This window comes from Telmatherina bonti, assembly GCF_933228915.1.
Source record: "Telmatherina bonti genome assembly, chromosome: 6".
NCBI lineage: Eukaryota > Metazoa > Chordata > Actinopteri > Atheriniformes > Telmatherinidae > Telmatherina > Telmatherina bonti.
The window spans coordinates 13,244,595-13,266,312 of NC_136624.1; the positions used below are offsets into that span (position 1 = coordinate 13,244,595).

The 21,718-nt window shown below is 40.6% G+C and overlaps 1 protein-coding gene across 1 annotated transcript in view; it reads left to right on the top strand.

The window, feature by feature from the left end:
• Positions 1 to 21,718, top strand: part of dag1 (dystroglycan 1) — a 58,143-nt gene that overhangs the window by 30,715 nt on the left and 5,710 nt on the right. The gene's annotated exons all lie outside the window — the stretch shown is intronic.

Below are 21,718 nucleotides of genomic sequence, written 5' to 3' on the forward strand. Positions count from 1 at the left end.
AATGAAAGTGAACAAAAACTTCAATAAATTTAGTGAAGTTGAATTTTATAACATTTTTTTATTAAAATTAAAATAAGAAAACTATTTCTAGCTTTTTAACATTTTATTTTGTATACTTCATCAAGAAATACATTCTTATCATTATTTATAGTGCGTGTTGCTTAAAAACCTCAAATAGAAAGAATTAAAAAAGAAAAAAGCAGATGGATAAGCAGAAAGAAATAAGGGCAAAGTGATATCAGAACTGATAACTGGAATGTATTAATTTGTAAAACAGTCATGGGAGTTAAATTTCAACATTATAAAGAGCTTCAAGCATCAGGAACCCCTATACAGTAGTCCCTTTGAAACTCTGAACAGAATAGTTTTCTAATTGTTGGCTGTTTTTATCATTTTATTAACTCTGATGGAGGATTTAATTGGATGTCTTGAGAGAAGTTATTTCATTGTTTTTCCTCATGGAGCCAAGTTCCACTCAGGATTCTTTCAAAAATTGGAGGTAAAAAGAAAATCAGATGGTTTTTTTTTTCCATTTGTTTTTTTTTTTTCTTTCCTGAATTGCTTCTTGATAGGTTGCCAGTTAGTTGTGGCTCCTAGTTGATGGACATCTATATGCAAAAGTTATCAATTTTAAAAGTGAACTTTATTTTGCACAGAGTCAAAAAAAGAACTTTATCAGATCTGCCTGTTCAGCTGTTAACACAAACATCTATTCAGCCAATCACATGACAAGAACTCAATGCATTTAGTCATGTAGACATGGTCAAGATAACATGCTGAAGTTCAAACTGGGGATCAGAAGAGGCTTTGATCATTGAATGGTTGTTTGAGTATTTTAGAAACTGATCCACTGGGATTTTCACACACAACCATCTGTAGAGTTTACAGTAAATGGTCTGAAAAAGAGAAAATGTACATTGAGGTAAGGGGAGAATGGGCAGACTGGTTGGAGATAGAAGAAGGCTCACAGGGAGTCAAGTAATCACTGGTTCCAACTAAGATATGCAGAATAGCATCTCGGAACACACAACACATCCAGCCTCAAAGCAGATGGACTACGCCAGCACACAGGGTGCCACTCCCGTCAGGAAAGGAAACTGAGACTATGATTCACACAGAGTCACCAAAAGCAGACAATAAAAGGTGGAACAATGTTGCCAGGTCTGCTCCACATTCAGATGGTGGATTAATGCATCAGACTTCCGGTGATGTAATGGTGTGCAGGAAATTTTGATTTCTGATGGATACTTCCAGCAGGACGATGCACCTTTTTACAAAGTTCAAATCATCTCCAACTGTTCCATTGAAGATGGCAGTGATTCCACTCTACTCCAATGGCCTCCACAGTCACCCAGATCTCAATCCAACAGAGCAGCTTTGGGATGTGGTGGAACAGGCGATTCTCATCATTCTGTTCTATTCTATTCTATTCTTATTCTATTCTATTCTATTTTATTCTATTCTGTAGTCATTTAGCAGACACTTTTATCCAAAGCGACTTGCATACACACTCATAGCCCGATAGGCACATCGCGGGACGACTTGGGGTTCAGTGTCTTGCCCAAGGACACTTGAGCGCATAGTCAAGGTAAGCCTGGAATTGATCTCTCAACCTCCCAGTTCCTCCTGAGCTATAGCCTACCCCATCATCATGGATGTGCTGCTAAATTTCAAAGCTAAAAGGTGATGGAGCTGAAAAACTGGATGGTGTATGTGAACAGCTGTAGGCACTTTTTGCGTTAAAGCAAGCAGCAGTTGCTGAGCATGTTGCGGGACTCTTTGGTAGATTTCAACTGGATGTTTTGAGCTACATGTCTTCAAGCATTTCTGACTTTCAAACATCCCCTGGCTTAGCCGAAGTGACACAGACAAATCTAGTGAAACTGCAATGTTCCTGAGTGCCGCAGTAGCGGTTTTGTTTGGGGAAATCCTTTTTGTCCGCAGCAAACCTGCCGACTCCAGAGGAACTACAGGAGCGATGAGAGAGAGAAGCTTTTTCCCGGACAAATATGTCTGTAAAATAATGGAAGCAGGTGAAGATGCTCCGGAGCTGCCCCGAGGCGACACATATCTGTATCCATTCGGGGGAATATGCTAATCTTTAATTGCACCACATTTTCCACAATAGCCAATTTTCTATAATATATATCCCTGTATCTGAGCTCAACCCTTCCTCTCTCCTTCCTTCCCTCCTCCTTTTCTCCCATCTCCTCCTTTCTGCTACCTTCCTGTCTTCCTTTACCTGCAGCTAGTGCACATTTCAGTCATCCGTCTCCATCTCATTCCCTCCATCCTTCCTTAATTGTTCAGACATGCTTTGTCTCCTTCCTCTTTTACCTCTTTTTACCCTTGATGCTACCATCTCCACCATCCCACAGGTCATCCACCCCCTTCTGTCTTTCTTCTCCTTCTCTTCTTAATTATTCACTCTTTAACCCCCCCTCCTCCTCTCCCTCATTTTATCTACCCATCGCATTCCAGCCTTTCAAATCCTGCCCCCTCGCTCCACCTCGCCTCCATTCCTCCCTTCCTTTTAAGTTCTATCTCTCCCTCCCTCCATCTCTCATTTCTTCCACCCCCTGTCAAATCACATCAGATCATATCAATCAGCTTCCCCAGCGATGAGCAGCGTGAAAATTTACTTGTACTTTTAACCATTCCAATAAAACTCTGCACATTTCAACCCAATCCCCACGCTTCACCGGGAGAAAGCGTAATTCCGGCTCACAACGCCGTTGGGCTCTCGCACAGAAGCATCAAGTCTCAGGAATTGGAAAGTGAGGATGCAGAGGTGTGAAAGTTTGGGTCCCATTGCAAAGCTGAGGGGATGTTTCCCTCACAGATGACTGGACAGGCTGTTTTCTGAGTTTAACATCACACAACAGGCGCCATGTGTGTTCTGCTTGGGACTTTTATGGGATGTGATGCATATTTCATGTGACAGAGGATAAAAAAAAAAAACCTGCTGGGCCAGTCGCCCGCTTTATCTAAGCCTGTGGAGATTTACATAAACCGCAACCATGAATGAATAAGTGTAGTTTTCTGCATCCTTTCCCCTCATTTCCTCATCGCCTTCCCTTGTTCTCTTTTTCTTCATCTGATTTGTGCCAATCTCCTCTTTTTCCCCTTTACTATTTAATGTCACCCCTCATCTTTGTCTGCCTTCTCATCCCCTTTCCCTCTTATTCATTCCTTGTTTTTACATCCCACAGGCGAAAACTCTTTCTCCAAACCTGATATCTATCGTGTTGTAAGTTCTTCTTAGAGTCCACAGTGTGGACTGGATGTGTGCTGTTCATGAACAAGACTGTTCCAAGAACCGAGTCTTTGAATTGTACGAGAAAAGCCAACTCCTATCAGGGAGAACCAGTCTTTATAAGGGGTGGGACTGTGTTTGGTGGTCACATCACATGGCCAGTCAGTGTTTGGCCCTTTATTTTGTGAGTTTTCTGTGGTTCTGTGTTCAGTTGTTTATTTTCAAGTAGCACCATCTAACTTTCCAAGCTTAATTCTCTGTGCTTCTTGTTTACATGGCAAGCTGATATTTGTACCATCCTTTTGCTTTCATTGACCAACAGCTCCTTGACACTCTCATATCACAACTTTTTTTTTTTTCCTCCAGCTCAGAACTGACCGTAGCAGCACTTCATTTATAGCACTTCATATGCTAGCAACTAAATACCAACACAATGCCATTCTGTGCATGTGCTGCTGTGATTTAGCCAAGAAATACATGACCTTATCAGCAGGATGCAATTAAAAGACAAGAGATATGGCAAGATAAGACAAAAGTCAGCATCAAACTAACTTTTACTGGCTGAAGAGAGCTCAGAAAAGAGACAAGATGCGTGATGTTGCAGGACTAAAACATAAACCGTTGGAAAATCAAAAATAGACGCTTAGAGTGAAGAGCCCTTTATGATCAGTAAGATCCAGCTCTAAGGGAGAGAAATCTTTAAAAATAACAGAAGCTCCCATAACCTTTTAAAATTTCATCATATATTGCTATACCATCATATCTGATCCATCCATTGGTTACGTGGAGTCGTTTACGTGCTATTGGCTGCATAAAATCCTACTAAATTAGTATAGAAACTTGAAGAAAAAAATGTTCAAAAAGGTAAGAAAAAGAACTGTGGTGGTGAGGTGGTGGAAATAACAACACTGGTTTGGAATTAGCTAATACATTCATTAAATGTAAATTGTTATTGGCCAGTAACATCATGAGTCTACCAGAAACATTGGCTGTTGATCTAAAAAGTTAATTGACATCACTGTCCATCACAATTGTGAGCTAGCAGTTCCTATAAAAGCTTATAGGAGTTACCAGTATTGAGTAAATTAGCCCAGAAAATGAATGGAGTGATGAAAGAAGAAGGTGTGAACAGAAGCAGCAGGGTCAGCCTTTGGTAAACTTTCTCCTTTTACATAAAATGCTACAGATGAGGTTTAGAAACTGTTTACTTCCCTCTCCTCTGCTTCTGTGTCCTCCATTACAAATTTCAACAATTTAGCCTGCATTTGCTTCCCTTCAAATTCACCCCACCCTCCCTTCCTCCTCCTCCTCCTTTAGGTATTTCGAAGGTCGGCGCTCAAGGTTTTGGAGCAAAAGGCCAAATCAATTTCTGCGCTTGCTACTGCTCTCATACTAACGGCCTGTTCTTATGAAAATCTGCCAGAGTCTGAGCTGAGCGTGACAGCCCGCCTGCTCATTCACCTTTTACTGAGCACTGTGGCCCCCCTTCGGTGAATGCACCACCATTTATCCATTCATTCCGCGTAGAGCTTAGGATTCGGGTAGGCAGAACGTCAGCTTCCCAGGATAAGGTGGGGGGGGGAGCGTATGAAATCTGAGCACTTGCATTGTTGTCCAGTTAAAGCTGCTTTTTTGTGTTTAAGGCACTAATGTTTAGGTTAAAAGAGCAAAGTTGTTTTTTTTTAAAAATCTATTCATATTATATGAAATTTGCTGATAAATTGGACCCCTTCCTCGTGTTTTAGACAGAAAAATGGCAGATGAACCCCTGGCTGATCAACAGGCAGCATCAAAGTGTTGTAATTGTGCACACAGCTGAAATGGACGGCAGGTGTGTGAACGATCATGTGATGCGTTTGTACTAAAAAGGTTCAGGAAAATCATTTTCTATGCAGCTTGATCGAGAGGAGATTTCTGGCTTTCTTTTTCTCTGAGATCGTGGCAGGTTTTGAGCAGGTTCTGACCAGATTTCTATATGTTCAGAATTTTGTCATTAATTCACTCTGAAGCTGAACGTTTTGCTTGCAGATCTGGAGAGAAAGCTTGTTTTGAGTTTTTGTGTTCAGGTCCTGCAGGCACCAGTTGTATCGTCTGCTGTTATTAATGAGGTCAGCGAGAAGATCAGGGTTTCTGTCCAACAAATGAGTGCTCTCCATAGCCTCATTACCACAATTAGCAGTGTAATTAGCTGATTGGCTGATGGCTTTGCTGGCAAGCAGACTTCTGCCTTTCTTTTCTTTCTTCCTTCTACTCTTTTATTCCAGGAAATAACTGACGCCAAATGAAAACGTTGTGCTTTTATGCCTGAAAGCATTTAGCTCAAACAACTGTGTATCCATGTTTTGATTCTGACTTTGCATGAATATCAACTCATTTCTAATCACACCACCCACCTTCTGACACACATCTACATTCTCCATGTCTTTGTCCTGTGTTAAAAGGAAAAAAAAGCAGTTTATCTGGTGAAACACTCCTTTCTATGATCTATAGATGTGAATAGTTCAGTCGGTAAGTCTTTCGGAAAACCAGCTATCAGTGTAAAAACCTATGATGCTGAAGGGCATACCTATACTTATCAAGGTTTAAATTACAGATAGACATGACTCTATCCTTAGTAACTATGCAACAAAGAAATTAAATATTCAAAATTACATCTCTCGAAAGTCACAGAAAGACATGAGCTGTAGGTCAAGAACAGAGCTTTGTGGAACACCCACCTTTTCCTTCAGTGAATTCAGAGATTATGTTTTATTAACTTCCTCACAACGTTGTGATTGACAAATATAATAGTCAGGGATGTAGTGAGATGAGTGTGGAAGCTCTGTGGTTTGTGAACTGGTCTGTGAAATCAATTCTAACTAGGTACTAGAACATGGGTGTCAAACTCAATTCAATTCAATTCAACTTTATTTATATAGCGTCAAATCACGGCAGTGCCATCTCAAGACGCTTTACAGACAGAGGGGAAAACATAATGAAGGCCAATTCATAATAGCCTATATAAGGAAACCAACAGATTGAGTTGAGTCCAACTCAATCTCCCATCCTGAGCAAGCACACTGGCAACAGTGGGAAGGAAAAAACTCCCTTTTAACAGGAAGGAAACCTCCGGCAGAACCCGGCTCAGGACAGGCAGCCATCTGCCTCTGCTGTGTGGGGGGAAGAGGACAGAAAGACAACAGACAACAGGAACTGCTACTCCCGGCCAGGGCGACCTGCTGAGACAGGAGACATACATGTTAATGATGCAACACTGTTATGGGGGGGGGGGGGGTAAAAGAAAGAGATAAAGAGAAAAAGAAAGAAGCTCAGTGTATCAGGAAATGTCCCTCAGCAGTCTAAACCTATAGCAGCATAACTAAGGGATGCTAACCATCCCTAGCTATAGGACTTATCAAAAAGATAAGTCTTCAGCCTAGTCTTAAAGGTGGGGAGGGTGTCTGCTTCCCTAACACTAACTGGGAGCTTATTCCATAAGAGAGGGGCCTGATAACCAAAGGCTCTGCCTCCTGCTCGGCTCTTTGAGACTCTAGGAACCACAAGTAAGCCTGCAGTCTGCGAACGAAGTACTCTGCTTGGTATATAAGGAACAATGAGGTCTTTGATATATAGTGGTGCCTGGTTGTGGCGGGCTTTATATGTAAGGAGAAGGATTTTAAATTCTATTCTAGATTCAACAGGCAGCCAATGAAGAGAGGCTAAAACTGGAGAAATATGATCTCTCCTGCTGGTTCTGGTCAGGACTCTGGCTGCAGAATTCTGGATCAGCTGAAGGCTTTTCAGGGCATATTTAGGACAGCCCAGTAATAGAGAGTTACAGTAATCTAGTCTTGAAGTAACAAAAGCGTGAACCAGTTTTTCTGCATCACTCTGAGACAGAATGTCCCTAATTTTGGCTATATTACGTAAATGAAAGAAGGCTGTTTTAGTAACCTGCTTAATATGTGGACCAAAGGACAGGTCAGGGTCAAATATTACTCCAAGGTTTCTCACTGTAGCACTGGAAGCTAAAGTAATGCCATCCAGGTTCATTACAAAACCGGAAAATTTAGCTCTGAGTTTTTCAGATCCAACGAGAATTACTTCAGTCTTATCTGAGTTTAAGAGGAGAAAATTTCTAGACATCCAAGTCTTTATGTCTATGAGACAATTTTGTAGCCTATTGGGCTGATTTGTTTCATCTGGTTTAAAGGATAAGTATAGTTGAGTATCATCTGCATAACAATGAAAGTTTATTCCATGCTGTCTAATAATTTTGCCTAAAGGGAGCATATATAGCGTGAAGAGTATTGGTCCAAGTACAGAACCTTGAGGAATTCCATGACTTACTGTAGTTTGGGAGGAGGACTTGTCATTTACATGAACGAACTGAAGTCTATCAGATAAATATGATTTAAACCAGCTTAACGCTGTACCTGTAATTCCAATCACCTGTTCTAGTCTTTGTAACAGAATGTTATGATCGACTGTATCAAATGCAGCACTAAGATCAAGCAAGATAAGTACGGACACAAGTCCTTTGTCTGAGGCCATAAGAAGGTCATTAGTAACTTTCACCAATGCTGTCTCAGTGCTATGATGAGCTCTAAATCCTGACTGAAACTCCTCGCATAAATTATTTCTGCTCAGGTGGGCATGTAGCTGAGCGGAAACTATTTTCTCCAGAATTTTGGACATAACGGGAGGTTAGATATAGGTCTATAATTTGCTATCACATCTGGATCCAGAAATTGCTTTTTAAGTAAAGGCTTGATTACAGCAGTTTTAAATGATTGTGGTACATATCCTGTCACTAAAGACATATTGATAAGACTTAGTAGTGATGTATTAATTAAAGGGAAAATGTCCTTAAAGAGGCTCGTTGGGAGAGGGTCTAAGATACAGGTGGATGGTTTAGATGAAGCTATTATTTTAGTTAATTCAGAGGGTTGGACAGGACAGAAACTATTTAGACACAAGTCAGATCCTGGTTCTAAGGATGCTTCAGAGACCAGAAACTCCAGTCCTCGAGGGCCGGTATCCAGCAGGGTTTTGTTGTTTCCCTCTACCAACACAGCTGATTCAAATAAAATAGATCCAGCAGCTTCTTGTCGACCTATTTAATCATTTCGGTCAGGTGTGTTGGAGCATGGTGACAACAAAAACTTGCAGGATGCCAGCCCTACAGGACTGGAGTTTAACACCTGTGTACTAGAACCAGTCGGGCTCCAGCAGCAGAACCCTGAAACAGGATGGTTGAAGTGGGTGAAAAATTCTGTATCGTCAGAAGCACCTGTGGTGCTGCTGCATGACAGATAGTAAAATAGATGTCTTGATAACATTTTTGAAGACTACGCGGCCGAGTGTTCTGCTTCAAAATGTGCGTGTTCTCTCTTAATTTTCTAAGTTTGCTAAGTTTCTTGCTCATTTTCTTTGTGCTTGGTTGGTATGGTTTTAAAGGATTTCTGTCTTGTAGCTTTTTTAATTTTCTTCTACATTTTTCAACTTTCACAACCTTTTCATAAAACTCTTAATCGAAGCTCTCAGGAATCTGATTCTTCATCGTGTACTTCTCTGCTGCTCTGCATTTTAAAATAATGTGTTTTTACTCTCTCCGTCAGCCGCTGTAGGTCAGGAGCTGTTAGCTGGCAGGATTGCAGTGGAAAATTGGTATTAAGGGAGGAGGAGGAGGGAGGAGGCTGCCCAAAGATAAAAACACACACACACACCAGAACATATGAGTCACCCGAGCTGTAAGCTAGCATGCTGCGATGAGGTTACTGGCACCAGCACGGTGGTGGCCATGTTGCTATGTAATTAAACGTACAGCAGGAAAGGCTTTTTGATTCATATGTTCCAAATTATATGCTCCCACAGATTCATTCATAATTTGATGTTTCTTGTTGTGAGCGGAGTGTGTGCGCATTTGACTTAGTGGAAAATATTCACTTCTTTTCAAAGTAGAAAGCTATCTAGTTACTAGTATTGGTCAGTGTTGTATTTCAGGGAGATGTTTCCATTTGACTGCCAGTTGAGATAACTGTCAGAACAGGACATAGTCCAGCTCCTTCGGTGCTTTGCTGATCAAGTTTTTGGGTCTGATCATTGCTGAGGAGTCACATCTCCTGTTAATTTGTCTTCCTTGTAGCTTAGCAACCTTTTGGATGAGCCTTCAGCATACTTGGTTGTCACCCAAAGGGGAGGTGGTGCCACTGGGCGGTGGGCTGCTGTCATTGGCTGTCTGCGGTCAGAGATCCCAGCCATGTTTGGTGTGTGAAGGCTAGAGCAGCAGGTTATATTTAGAAGTGGGACCCTGATTTTAGATCGGCCAGTTGAGGCAGCACCGCAAGAGCAAATGTGTTGGTCACCAGTGGATGTGCATGGCCAAGAGTCCTAAAAGTTGACCTTGTCTCATATTCGATGCAATGCAGTCGTTTCCAATCATTTTCAGCCAGAGTGCTGTGGCTCAGAAGTTTGAAATCTCAATCTGAAATGAAACTCTGTTGTGTCTAGGCCTGTCGCAGTAAGTCAAATAATCGCATAAGAAAAAATGCTCTCACTCAGTGTCCCATCCAAAGTGAGAAATGGCATTTGTTTTAAGACAATAATAACTATACACAGCAATACAGCAAGCTTCAAACTGCACTTAAAACACAATCATCAGCTGCAGTTTTCCCAGCTGAGAAAAAAAAAAGATCTTAACAGGCTTGCTCCGTCTATCCAACAGTCTATGGTCATTGTTGTGTTTAACCGACGGATTAAATACAAACAGGACAGTGCAAAATGCACTCAGACAGCGTGGTTGGTATAGCAATGCTGCCCTTTTAATATTATCAAAAATGCCACATTTTGAAAAACGTTGCAAACATTTCACAGGCAGTATGAATCACCTGGATGAACATGCATGTTACAAACGGCAATTCTACAACTTTACAATGACGTGAAAAATGACATACTAAAGGCAATCAAAGACATTTAATTTTACCATTCCACCTCTGGTCAAGTCCACACATGTCCCCTTATATGAGCTTTACCATACTCTATGTAACTGTCTCACAAAGTGTTCAGAGACCATTTCCAGATAACCCATTTGCCAAAACACTGGGAGAAATCCTGATCTGTATGAACTAGTCTAAATGTTCTTTCGAAATTGAAGTATGTTGATCTTTTAAAGGGTGTACTTGAATTATGATGGCATTTTTGTTATTTTAGTTGAAAATTGTCTCAAAATGACAACAATAAATGCTTAGTGCAATATTATGGTCAATCTTAATAATTTCTGAGACAATTAATTGCATGGCAAAATTTGTTACCATGACAGGCCTAGTTGTGTCTCATCTCAGAAAGAAGCCACTCCAGGAACCGGCCCCTCTCGTCTTCAGGCTGCCGCGCCCGGCTTTTTCACCACTTCAAGAAAAGCCTTTCAGTATCATGTCTCTCATTATCCCCAAGCAATGCACTTAAGATTTAATGGTTTGTGTTGGTGCTGTTGCTTCTTGGCTGGGTAAAGATAGCTGATGTTTTTTTTCACACAACAAAAAGCAAGGGCCCAAGCAAGTATGCGCACAAGCGTGTGAGGTAACAGTAATGATGAAGATGGCCAGAGGGGAACTCAGTCCATCAAGCGCGTGGTTTTATGGAGCAAATCGAATTGTGGTGGAGTCCCTTTCATCCACATCTCAGCAGAAATGATAAGAGCTTAACTTTGGATGACGTGTTTAATTGTCCATTTTTCCCTCCATTGTTAATGTGTCAGAGTGGATTTAACAAGGTTGTGATTTGGCCCACAGCTCTGTCTTTAGGGTACCGTTGACTGTGGATCGTTCAGCTCTGTCTGCTTTCCACAACACAGCGTCTAACTGCTCACGCTGAGGCAAATCAAACCTTATGCATAGTTTGAACATTCTCAGTACATCCAGTAGGTCTTACATACACTGACAAGAACAATAAAATGAGTTGTCAGTGAAGAGACAAGCCCATCCAATCTTCATGTGATCGGGGTATATGACACTGTAGTGGCCACAGCGCTTACTGCACAACCTCCTGTTCTTATTGATAGGATTATTTTTGGCTATGTGTGGAGGTTTTGGTTCACTGGAAAGCAAAATGTAATTTAGACTATCATGAGGTTCTTTGATGGTGTGCAATGCATTTGCACAATGCTATACAAAGGTATGGAAGGTACCTGAAGAGAAAACTACAGCTGTATTGATAGACCAGTTCCCATCCACTATGTTCATTTCTATAGAGCTTCACTGTTCTACCCCATCACTATTGATATTATGGGGTTGTTATGGAAAGAACATAAGTTAAATATTTGCTCTGACCTTGGAGTGCTGAAGGAAGTCTCCTAGTTGTAAGTTAACACTTTGACAGCCCACCTACAACACCGTTTTTTATAACCTTAGCTGTCATTCTTTGTAACTTTAACTGGTACATGCTGATTGAAGTTGTAACACATGGAAATCACGTTTGTTTTTTCCTTGCCTGTATTTTCTTTTGACTTTTCATGTAGTTGCACATCCAAGGATTGAGCTATATACTGAAAAATAAAATGAGGCTATAATATCAAGTCTTACTTTTACCAGTTCTAATGTGATAAAAGTAGAATAATAAGTGAACGTTTTGGACTTTGGGTATGCCCCGATGTTAAATTTCACATCTATTTCGGGTCTTAAGTGCTCGGGTGCCTAGAAAAACAAAAGATCTTATCAAATTGTCATGAACACCAGGGGTTGGGAACACCAAAGAGTGTTTTCTTGGGGAGTCATAGCTGAAAACAGTTTGGAAACCACTGGCCTGCATGTGATTAAAACAAGGTATCATCTCCAGCAAAGATTAAACTCTGCTGGGGAACCTAACAGACTGCCTTAACAAATTTTTGCGTTTTCATCTTTTTACTTCAGTACTTCAAAACTGATTAACTACCATCATGGCGTCCTTTCCATATGTTAACAAAGAAAGAACCTTTTATTGATGGAAGTCACAGTGGTGAACGCTGAGTGGGATTAGGTGTTGGTTGTTGTTCATCTGATCTGGGTTTTTCTACGAGAACATTGATATTCAACTGGCAGAACACTAAACGTGTGTCTAAGAGATGTTGGTCATTGCAGAGTGAAGAACTCTCCCCACTGATGTGCAGATTTTATGTTTGTATTATCTACTGGTTGTGAATTAACCAGAAGGGACTTCAGCGTTAGTCAGACCCGAAGCTGGGAATCTGCAGAAAACCAGCTGCACGCTGAGATGCTGATAAAACAAACACCTGCATATGTGTATATACAAAACACACCCTGTGTGAATGGGCTGCTGTTTTTCACTTTATTCTCTACCCTTCCAGCTGAACTTCTCCTCACACACAACATCTGTCTGGTCTTTGTTTACCCTGCTCAGCTGCAGTGTTGCCGATGTCCAGCGCAGCACAGCAGGGCATGAGGCAGTGTTGTTTGTGAAGACGAGGCTGGTTCTTGGATGACTTCTGCAAAGGCAACACGCTGCGTGTGCATCTTCTCGCTTGTCTTCCAGTTGTCCTTGCCACAACAACACACACACGCACAAACTTTCCTTCAGTCGCTGTCTTCTCACACATACTCATCCTCCCCGTTTTTCATTTTCACACCTTTACACTCTTTCTTCCTCTGATCTCAGCACAAGCAGCTGACTCAACATCTTCAAACACACACACACACACACACACACACACACACACACACACACACACACACACACTGTCTTCATCTCTAAGTCTCTCAGCGGCACAGCTGGAATCAAACAATGACCAGCTTCTGTTGGCTTCTGATCTGCACTCGCTGTAAACTAAGAACGCCGGAGCTTTATGAGCATGCTGCAGGCCTTGGCGACCTGGTTTACCACAGGGTGTGTGTTTGTGTGCTTCAGCTCAGGGTTTACTGTGCTCGCCGCCATCATACTTTAATTACTGTGTAATAGAGGCATTAATTGTGTGTGCGTGTGTCTGAATTGACGCACACATGTACACAATTGCTTGGGGACCTTTCCACATGCGTACAGTGGCAAAGTTCTGTGCAGCAGCCTGTAATGTTTTCCTTATGCAACCAAGCATCTCTGACATTTTACCATCCTACAATAGAGCCATTAATAGACACGGTCTATTTTTCCTGGAACATATTCCTTCTTTGGGAATCTATTTTCCCATCTGGCTGTGTTATATATCACGAAAAAATCTCATAATTCCATTTGCACTGGAGGGATTTTTTTTTTTTTGGACTTAACAGGAATAGTGCTGGTTCTGGATGCGATTTGTGGGGTTTTACGCCTTTGACACTGTGGATCACAGTACACTTTTTATCCATCGAGAGGAGGATTGGTGGTATCCAGGGATTGTCCTTTCATGGTTTCATTTTTATTTTTCAATCACGACTGTGTGGAATTTACAATAAACTAGCCTGAATTCTTTGAAGGAAAGTTTGGTGTTCTGCAAGGCTCAATTTTTAGCTCCTCAACTTTTTTCTTTCCTCAAAAGGTGTCATTTAATCATTCAGTTTTAACACATTTGCCAGCTGTTTGTGAGTTTGACAGCTGTTAGAGTGACTGAGTATTTTGACAATATAATGTAGCGCTAACTTTTATAAATGGACAAATATAAAAGGTAGATGAATACCAAGGAAGCTTGGTTACTCTCACAAGATCTGCGTGATGGAGAGTTTGAGGGAGGAGAAGTAACTGTGGATGTGGGTAAGAAGGAAACTTACAGAGCAGGGGAGGAAACAATGGGGCAAATCATTTTCAGTGGGAGTTACTCCACCCAAGCCAGAACCAGGAGATGATTTGATGGGTTTTATAACATACTGAACATGGACACCTCAGATCTAGTACCACAGCTGCCTGTGTAAAAAGGGTACCCTGAGCACATTTAACCCTTAACGTCATCTCTTTCTAGGGGCATTGGATTGTTGGCAGTTGGCTAGCTAGTGTTAAACTCATTTTCTAGTTCAGAAATTTCCAAAACACTCCAACTTGTCCAAGTTACCAAGCTTTGAGCCCTGACTGTTCAGATATTCTGAATTCCTGGATTGCAGTGTGAACGCTGGAAATTTGCTGCTGTGGACTGAGGCCATAGTTGAATTTTTAACGGTGGAAAATAAGCTGCTAGATGGATTTCCCCTCGTAAACATCCACATTCTGGCCACTGAAAGGCACCCTCACTCTCTGTGTAGTTCATCCACCTTTCTATCCATCCATCCCTCCTCTTTACCTCACATTTTCCTCTGGAAACGCTCAACCCTGTCTTTCTCTCCTGCAGCTTTTGTCCTCCCACTTTCTCACCTCCACTCTTAACGTTACCTCTCATCATTCCCTTCTCATCCCCCCCCCCCCCCCCCCCCCCCCTCCTCATCCATCACTTCATTCATCTTTCACTCCCGTTGCACCTCCTCTTCCTTCCTTGCCTTCTCCAAAATACAAAGCTTATCTGCCGAGCTGTCCCTGCACACAATGGCTGCCTTTCTTCCTCTTCTCCTCTCCCCCAACGCCTCTTCATAATCTTTCTGTTTAGGAGATCTGTCTCATTTTCTCTCTTTTTCTTCATATCCACTATGTCTTCTGTCCTCCTCTTTTTACTCCATTTCAGTGTTATTCTTCCAACTTCCGTCTCTCAAAATGGACTGAAAGATGTAATGTTTATTAGGTTCTTCCAAACTGTGTCATTTTTCCACACCATCAGTACATAAAGAGCAGGGTACAAAAGATGCCATGACACAACAGGACAAACTCATTATCTCACTGAATTTATTAATCAATGATTAAAAGTCTGAAGATAATAAACATTAATAAAGAAATTAGATTGTTTTTTTTTTTTCTGCAAGAGAATATCTGGACTATAAACACCTAGCAGTATAAAAGGCTAAAAATACAGTGAAAAGCCAAAAACAGGTATAAAACTTATCAAACCGTCAAATGTATTTTGTTTTGGCACGAAATTGCAAGAGATCACTGAGAAAAACACATTCACTGTGCAAAGAAGTACAAAAGTGGACAGATCTCACTATTTCTCTCATTGACCCTTTTTTTTTTTTTTCATCTGAAATTCACATTTGAAGATAATAGAAATGATGATTATGTCTTGGTTTAAGTGGCCAGGTGGTCTGTGAGTCTGTAGCTCTGTTGCATACAGGAACACCACTGATTTTTCTCAGATATTTTTCGGAGGCATCTCCCTTAACAATGGCTAATTCGGCATCCATCTTCATCCTGTCTCTTCTCCGAGCTCTCTCCAGCAAATCAGTCTTTTTTCTTACTTTGTCATTTTCTCTCCTTATTTTCCATTTCTCTTGTGATACCATCTTCTTGGGTTTCTTTGTTAAATCAGCCGTGGTTCCAAATAGCCATTGTGTTATTATTCGATTGCTGGTGTTTGAGGTGCCATGAAGCAAAATTTTGTTGTAACCTGATGGCCTGGGTCTACAATGTCAGTAAAAATGACCAAACGCTTCAAAGACAAGACATGGCGTGCTCGCCTTAGGGCCCTTATGTAATATCTGATACCACAGCAGGTGTTCTGTTGTGATCTCAGAATTAACCAAATAGTAACATCTCCTACTGTCTTTGTGTTTCTACTTTTGTTTACAAATTTAAAATTCAGGAGACCTGTCTGGTCAGAGTTCTTCAGTGTGCCCCCTGGTATAATTCTCTTTTAACAATTGCAATACACTTGGAACAGGTGAACATTTATAACCAAGATTAAACTAGTTTTCAATGTAAGGTTTAAGATAAGACATCTGTTTTTTTTTGTTTTGTTTTTTTTTCTTTCCCAAGAACCTCTCAAGTAAAATCTAAATGACCATTTCTCCTCCATTCCCAAAAGAAAAACTGGATTTTATTTCATTACATCATGTTTTTGTGATCAAAGTTACAAACGGTGAGAAGCAAATCATCGTATTTAAAACTCAATACCAGCTAGACCAGCGGTCACCAACTCCAGTCCTCAAGGGCTACCATCCTTCAGGTACCAGGGAAACACTAAAACCTGCAGGATGGTAGCCCTCAAAGACTGGAGTTGGTGACCCGTTGGTGACCCTCTTTGTGGCATCAGAACCCCATGCTGCGTTTTGACCCAGCTCCCTTTTTTTTTCTTCTTTTCTTTAATTGTCTTTTTTTTTTTTTTTTTTTTTTTTTTAAGTTTGTCTGATCAGAAATGTGTTAGACAGAGGCCTGATCCTTGTGTTATCTTTAGATAAATCTAAATAATAGCACAAATCATTGTTTTGCTTAAAGCCAGACAAAAAAGGGTCAATTTAGAGAAGCTATATGCTTTAGTTCATATCTGTAGAGTTACTGCAAAGACTGCTGTAAAAGTGGAACACGTCTCCTCTGAAATGCACTGGAGCAGAAGTAAAGTACAAACGGCTCATCTAAAGGCTTGTTAAAGTATCCACTCAAATTGAAATGTCTGACATCTTCATATAAAACTTTCAGATTTGATTTAACAATGATGAATCCTTCCAGAACGAGCAACTGGTCCCTTTCTGCCAAAACATCCTCCGCAACGAGCTCCCCACAGATAGCATCAGCCATCAGTTCTGGAGCCACTTCGCAACCCGTCTCCAGCGTCTACACAAGCTGCAACGCTGTTACGCCTCAAAACGCCTCCGCTGAGGACTGTAACACTTAACTAAACAGCTGAGGAGGCAGCGGGTTGAGAGCAGTGATGCAGAGTAAAATGAGGGTGATGCCAGTGATATGAGATAATGTCTCCAAGTGTTTCATGCCTGTCGCTCATCCCGACTTCAAATAGGTTTCAGTACAGTTTGTTGCCTGTCACTGTGGCTTAAAGTGCTGATAGTCATGCTGGTTTTGTGGCTGACGTGTCTGAGAGAAAAAAAGATGATGAAAGAAGCTCAAACTTTGATGAGATTATCATTCACGTCCTTTTAATTAATAGTCTTTTAAGTTGGGTCCAAACAGATGAGGCTCAGTGGTGATGACACGTCAGCATTTCACTCATCAAACCATCCATAATGCTCCCATCTCTTACTGCACTATAATGCCTTCAGCATTAACATCTATTGTATTGAAGTGAGTGTCTTCAGTCTTAAAATGGAGTGTGAGTTTAAGTGGTTTTGGAGGTGAATGGGACCGGATTTCCCTGTTGTAAAGTTCCAGAGTTTGCCCTTTCAACTGGTGCTCTGAGAGGTTATCACACACTGTATAAATTAACTTTGATTGTTGCTTTTTTTTTTCATTGCACAATGTCTTTGCCCTGCATTGCCCTTGCAACCACCTTTAAGAGTTTCCTAGAAAGAAGTTCAATCCTGTCCATTTTTCCCCTCTGCGCCTTCTTAAATAAATCCTCCAGAACGTAGACGTTTTCCTGGGCTGTTTCAGAGCTCAAGCTGTACCTTTGCTTGGGGTGTTCCAGTAATTTCTGTCTGTTCAGGGTGGAAAGTGAACCTTGAAGAGTTTGAGAGCATACGATAACCTTTAGGGCCAAATATCAAGCTCTTTTGCACGAAAGCCTTGTGCTGGGAAATAGATTGGGCCACGGAATACTTTCCTGATATTTTAGGTTGAAGTATTTTTCATTTTCTTTCTCTGAGGAGGAAGAGGAAAGTCTCTGCTTGAGATTGAGCTGGAGCCTCCAACTCAATCTGTTGGTTTCCTTATTTAGGCTATTGTGAATTGGCTTTCATTATGTTTTTTTTCTCTGTCTGTAAAGCGTCTTGAGATGGCATTGCCGTGATTTGACACTATATGAATAAAGTTGAATTGAATTGACCACCTCTGAATATGGCATTGTTACCTTCGCATTTAAATCTATCAAAAGTCACAGTCCAAAGACATAAACCTAATTATGTTTCCTCGAAGATTGTGATTAATAAGATGATATCTTGCACTCACCAGTGTCTGCTCCACCTGTTCAACCACTTGTTAACACGAAATTCAAATCAGTCAACCAATCAATATGGAGCAAAATTTTAGGAATGTTTCTAACATCTTGTTGAATCTACAACACTTAAGATTAGTAAAGTTAAGGCAGGTGAAACATTTATATTTTTGCTCATTTACACCTTTTCTAAAACCTTCAAAAAGTGGATGTCATCACTAGTTTCTGTGTTAATTCTCACCAGCTGGTTAGTATTGACTGTAGGGTCTGGTCTGGGAATCAACAGTTTAAACAAAACAACAAAAAAAAAGAGTAAAACTATCATTTTAAGTGGTGGGTGTGTCACAAGCTGCAGAGAGTTTTAAAGGTTTTTCACTTCTGTATCAGATTGTTTTTTTTGTTTGTTTTTTTTTTTTCCTTTAATGAATCTCCTCCTGTTGAAAACCATTTTATTGGTTTGTTATTTTCTGCCTTTGACTTCCTGCAGTCCCATCAATTTTATTGGTCCTGCCTGAATGTTTACCATTTTAAGTTTGTGTCAAAGTCGGCAAACTGAAATCAAGTTTCACTGAAGACAGACATAAATGTCTGTGCAATATCTAAACCAATCTTGTAAAGTTTTAAGGAATAAATACATTAAAAAAAAGTATTTTTACATCCCCCCACCCCTTACACCCCTTAGCAAACTTACAATATATTGTCATGGCAACCGGCTGTCCGCCATCTTGGTGTTTGCGGCCATTTTTTTGCCCGTTTTTGTCAATTTGGGCGCATCGTGTTTGAACGAACTAGTCTGAGGCGATTCATGCAATTGGCTCCACATTCGCCAGGGAGCTTCGTGACAAGATGGAGACAAAAATTTATTCAAATTTTTCGGATAGGAGAAAGCATGTTACTGTGGCAACCTATGGAAAAAAGCGTTCTCGCCATGAAACACGGTTCACTCATATCTTCGCACAAATGCATCCGACCAAAATTAAAGTAGTTTATATTTGGTAGGTCCTTGACGCATTGTAATATGTATTGTGGGGGGGGGGGGGCACATTTTTGGGGGGGCCCCCTAGGGGCCCAATAATCTACTTTGACCTAGGGCTACGAAATTTGGTACACATGTATAAGTAACCAAGACGAGCAAAAAAGTCAATTAGGAACCTGTTACCATGGCAACGGGGTGTCCGCCATCTTGGCGTTTGTGCCCTTTTTATCACTTGAAGCGCATCGTATTTGAACGAACTAGTCTGAGGGGACTCATGCGATTGGCTCCATACTCAGCAGGAAGATTTGTGACAAGATGGGGAGCAAAAGTTAGTGAAATATTTCCAACAGGACAAAGCATGTTACCGTGGCAACCCATGGAAAAAGCGTTCTCGCCATGAAACCCAGTTCACTCATATCTTCGCAGAAATACATCAGATCGCAACCAAAATTCAAATAATTCATATTTGGTAGGTCCTTAATGCATTGTAATAAGTATCGTGGGGGGGCACATTTTGGGGGGGCCTCTAGGGGCCCCATCATCTACTGTGACCTAGAGCTACGAAATTCGGCACACGTGTATCAACCCTAGACAAGCAAAAAAACTTCATTAACCACCCATTACCATGGCAACAGGGTGTCCACCATCTTTGAAAAAATCCATCTCGCCATGAAACACGGTTTACTAATATCTGTGCAGAAATGCATCCGATCTGCACCAAAATGGAAAGCATTCATATTTGGTAGGTCCTTAACATATTTTAATATGTATTGTGGGGGAGGAACATTTTGGGGGGGCCCTAGGGGCCCGATCGTCTACTTTCACTTAGGGCTACGAAATTCAGCACACATGTGTAACATCCCAAGACGAGCTGAAAAGTCAATTAAACACGTGTTGCCATGGTAACGGGCTGTCCGCCATCTTGGCGTTTACACACATTCTTTTCTCAATATGTGAATTGTATTTCTCTATTAAAATGAACTGGCTGTGCGGGTCCTTCACATGTAGCATTAGGAGAACCAGGACTCTGGTGGAGGGTTCAGCATGAGGCGAGGATGCCGCTTGCAGCTTTAATTATTATTATTATTGTTGTTGTTGTTGCTGTTACATTTACTATTATTGTAATTGAAAAAAATGTATCTTCATAATATATGGTTATTTAATTATGTTGTTGTTTTCTTAAATGTTATTTTGTATTTTATACTTGTGGTTTTTATTATAGGTTTTATTTATCTATTTATTAATTTGCATTAATATTTTTTGTGCACATTATCTTGCCATTAAAAATCAGGACTGCATAGCACCACCTAGATATCAGATCATACTCATTCCTGCTGTTCTACAACACGAAGACAACTGAAAAACCTTCGCTCTAAAAAGAGTTGTCCATCTTAAGTTCAGTCTAGAGCCTAGAATTGTCATGGTCGACTGAATTACAAATATGTTTCATACAGAAACATCTTTCACATTGAAAGTGGCCCAGATATGCTCTTTAGCGTCAATGAGAGGGGAGTGAGTACTGAGGAAAAAGTTAGGGTGAAGAAGGGAAGGGTACATGAACATGAAGGAGGACTGGGAAAAGCTGGGATGGCACTAAAAGACAGGAGGGGGGTGGGGTAGGGGTGGATTTAATAAAATATTTTTGCTTCTTCTTTTTTTTTTTTTTTAAACTCTATTTCCTTTAATTCTGGAAAAAAAAAAAGGGATCCTAATCATCTGAAATAAGGTGTGAACGTTGTCCCTTTCGCCCACTGAAGGACCTGCTGTGATTGGGGCAGTGTGCAATGGTGTTTGTGTATCTGGCTACATCTACTATATGTCTTGATGGAAAATGCAGACTCAGATTTGCATGTCTGGACCTGCGTGTGTCTGTCTTTGGCCTTTTCTTTGTGTCTGTATGTGTGTGTGTGTGTTTTCCCTGGTGGTTTCTCTGTGCTGGTTATAGCATTAATGATGTGTCTGGGGAGCACTGCTTCTACATAATTTATCAACCGGATTTATTAGCTTCTGAATTAAGTTGTGTATTTGTGTGTGGGGAGATTGAGGGGTGAGGGGTTATGGGGTGCATTGTCACCCCGTTGCCATCCATTTCTCTCCATCAGGGGGACATCCCCCAAATAATTCATCAATCAATTTTTAATTTCAGTCAAGTTCAATCACAATTTAAAATAGTGCAATTGATTGTGGGAATAGAAGAGTGTAAACTTGATTAACTGCAACAAGGACTTTGATTCTTGAATCTGTTAAATTGTTGTACAGCTCTAGTTTTAATAAAGGTTGGGATAAAATGGGGTGATTTTCAAATCTAATAAACCCATATTTTATTCCCAATAGAACATAAATGAGTTATCAAATGTTGAACCTGAGACATTTTACCATTTTATGGAAAATATTAACCCATTTTTATTCTGATGGCAACTAGACTCAACTCGACTTTATTTACAAAGCCCTTTAAAACAACCAAAGTTGACACAAAGTGCTGCACACAATCAGCCAAAATAAGAACAGGGTAAAACATTTAAGGCAAATAAATAACACAATAAAACAGCAGGTCATACAAAGAATAAGGAATTAAAACAATAAAACAAAATAAGTAAATAGTAAATACAACCAATAAATAATAACAAACTACAACACACTGACCAGA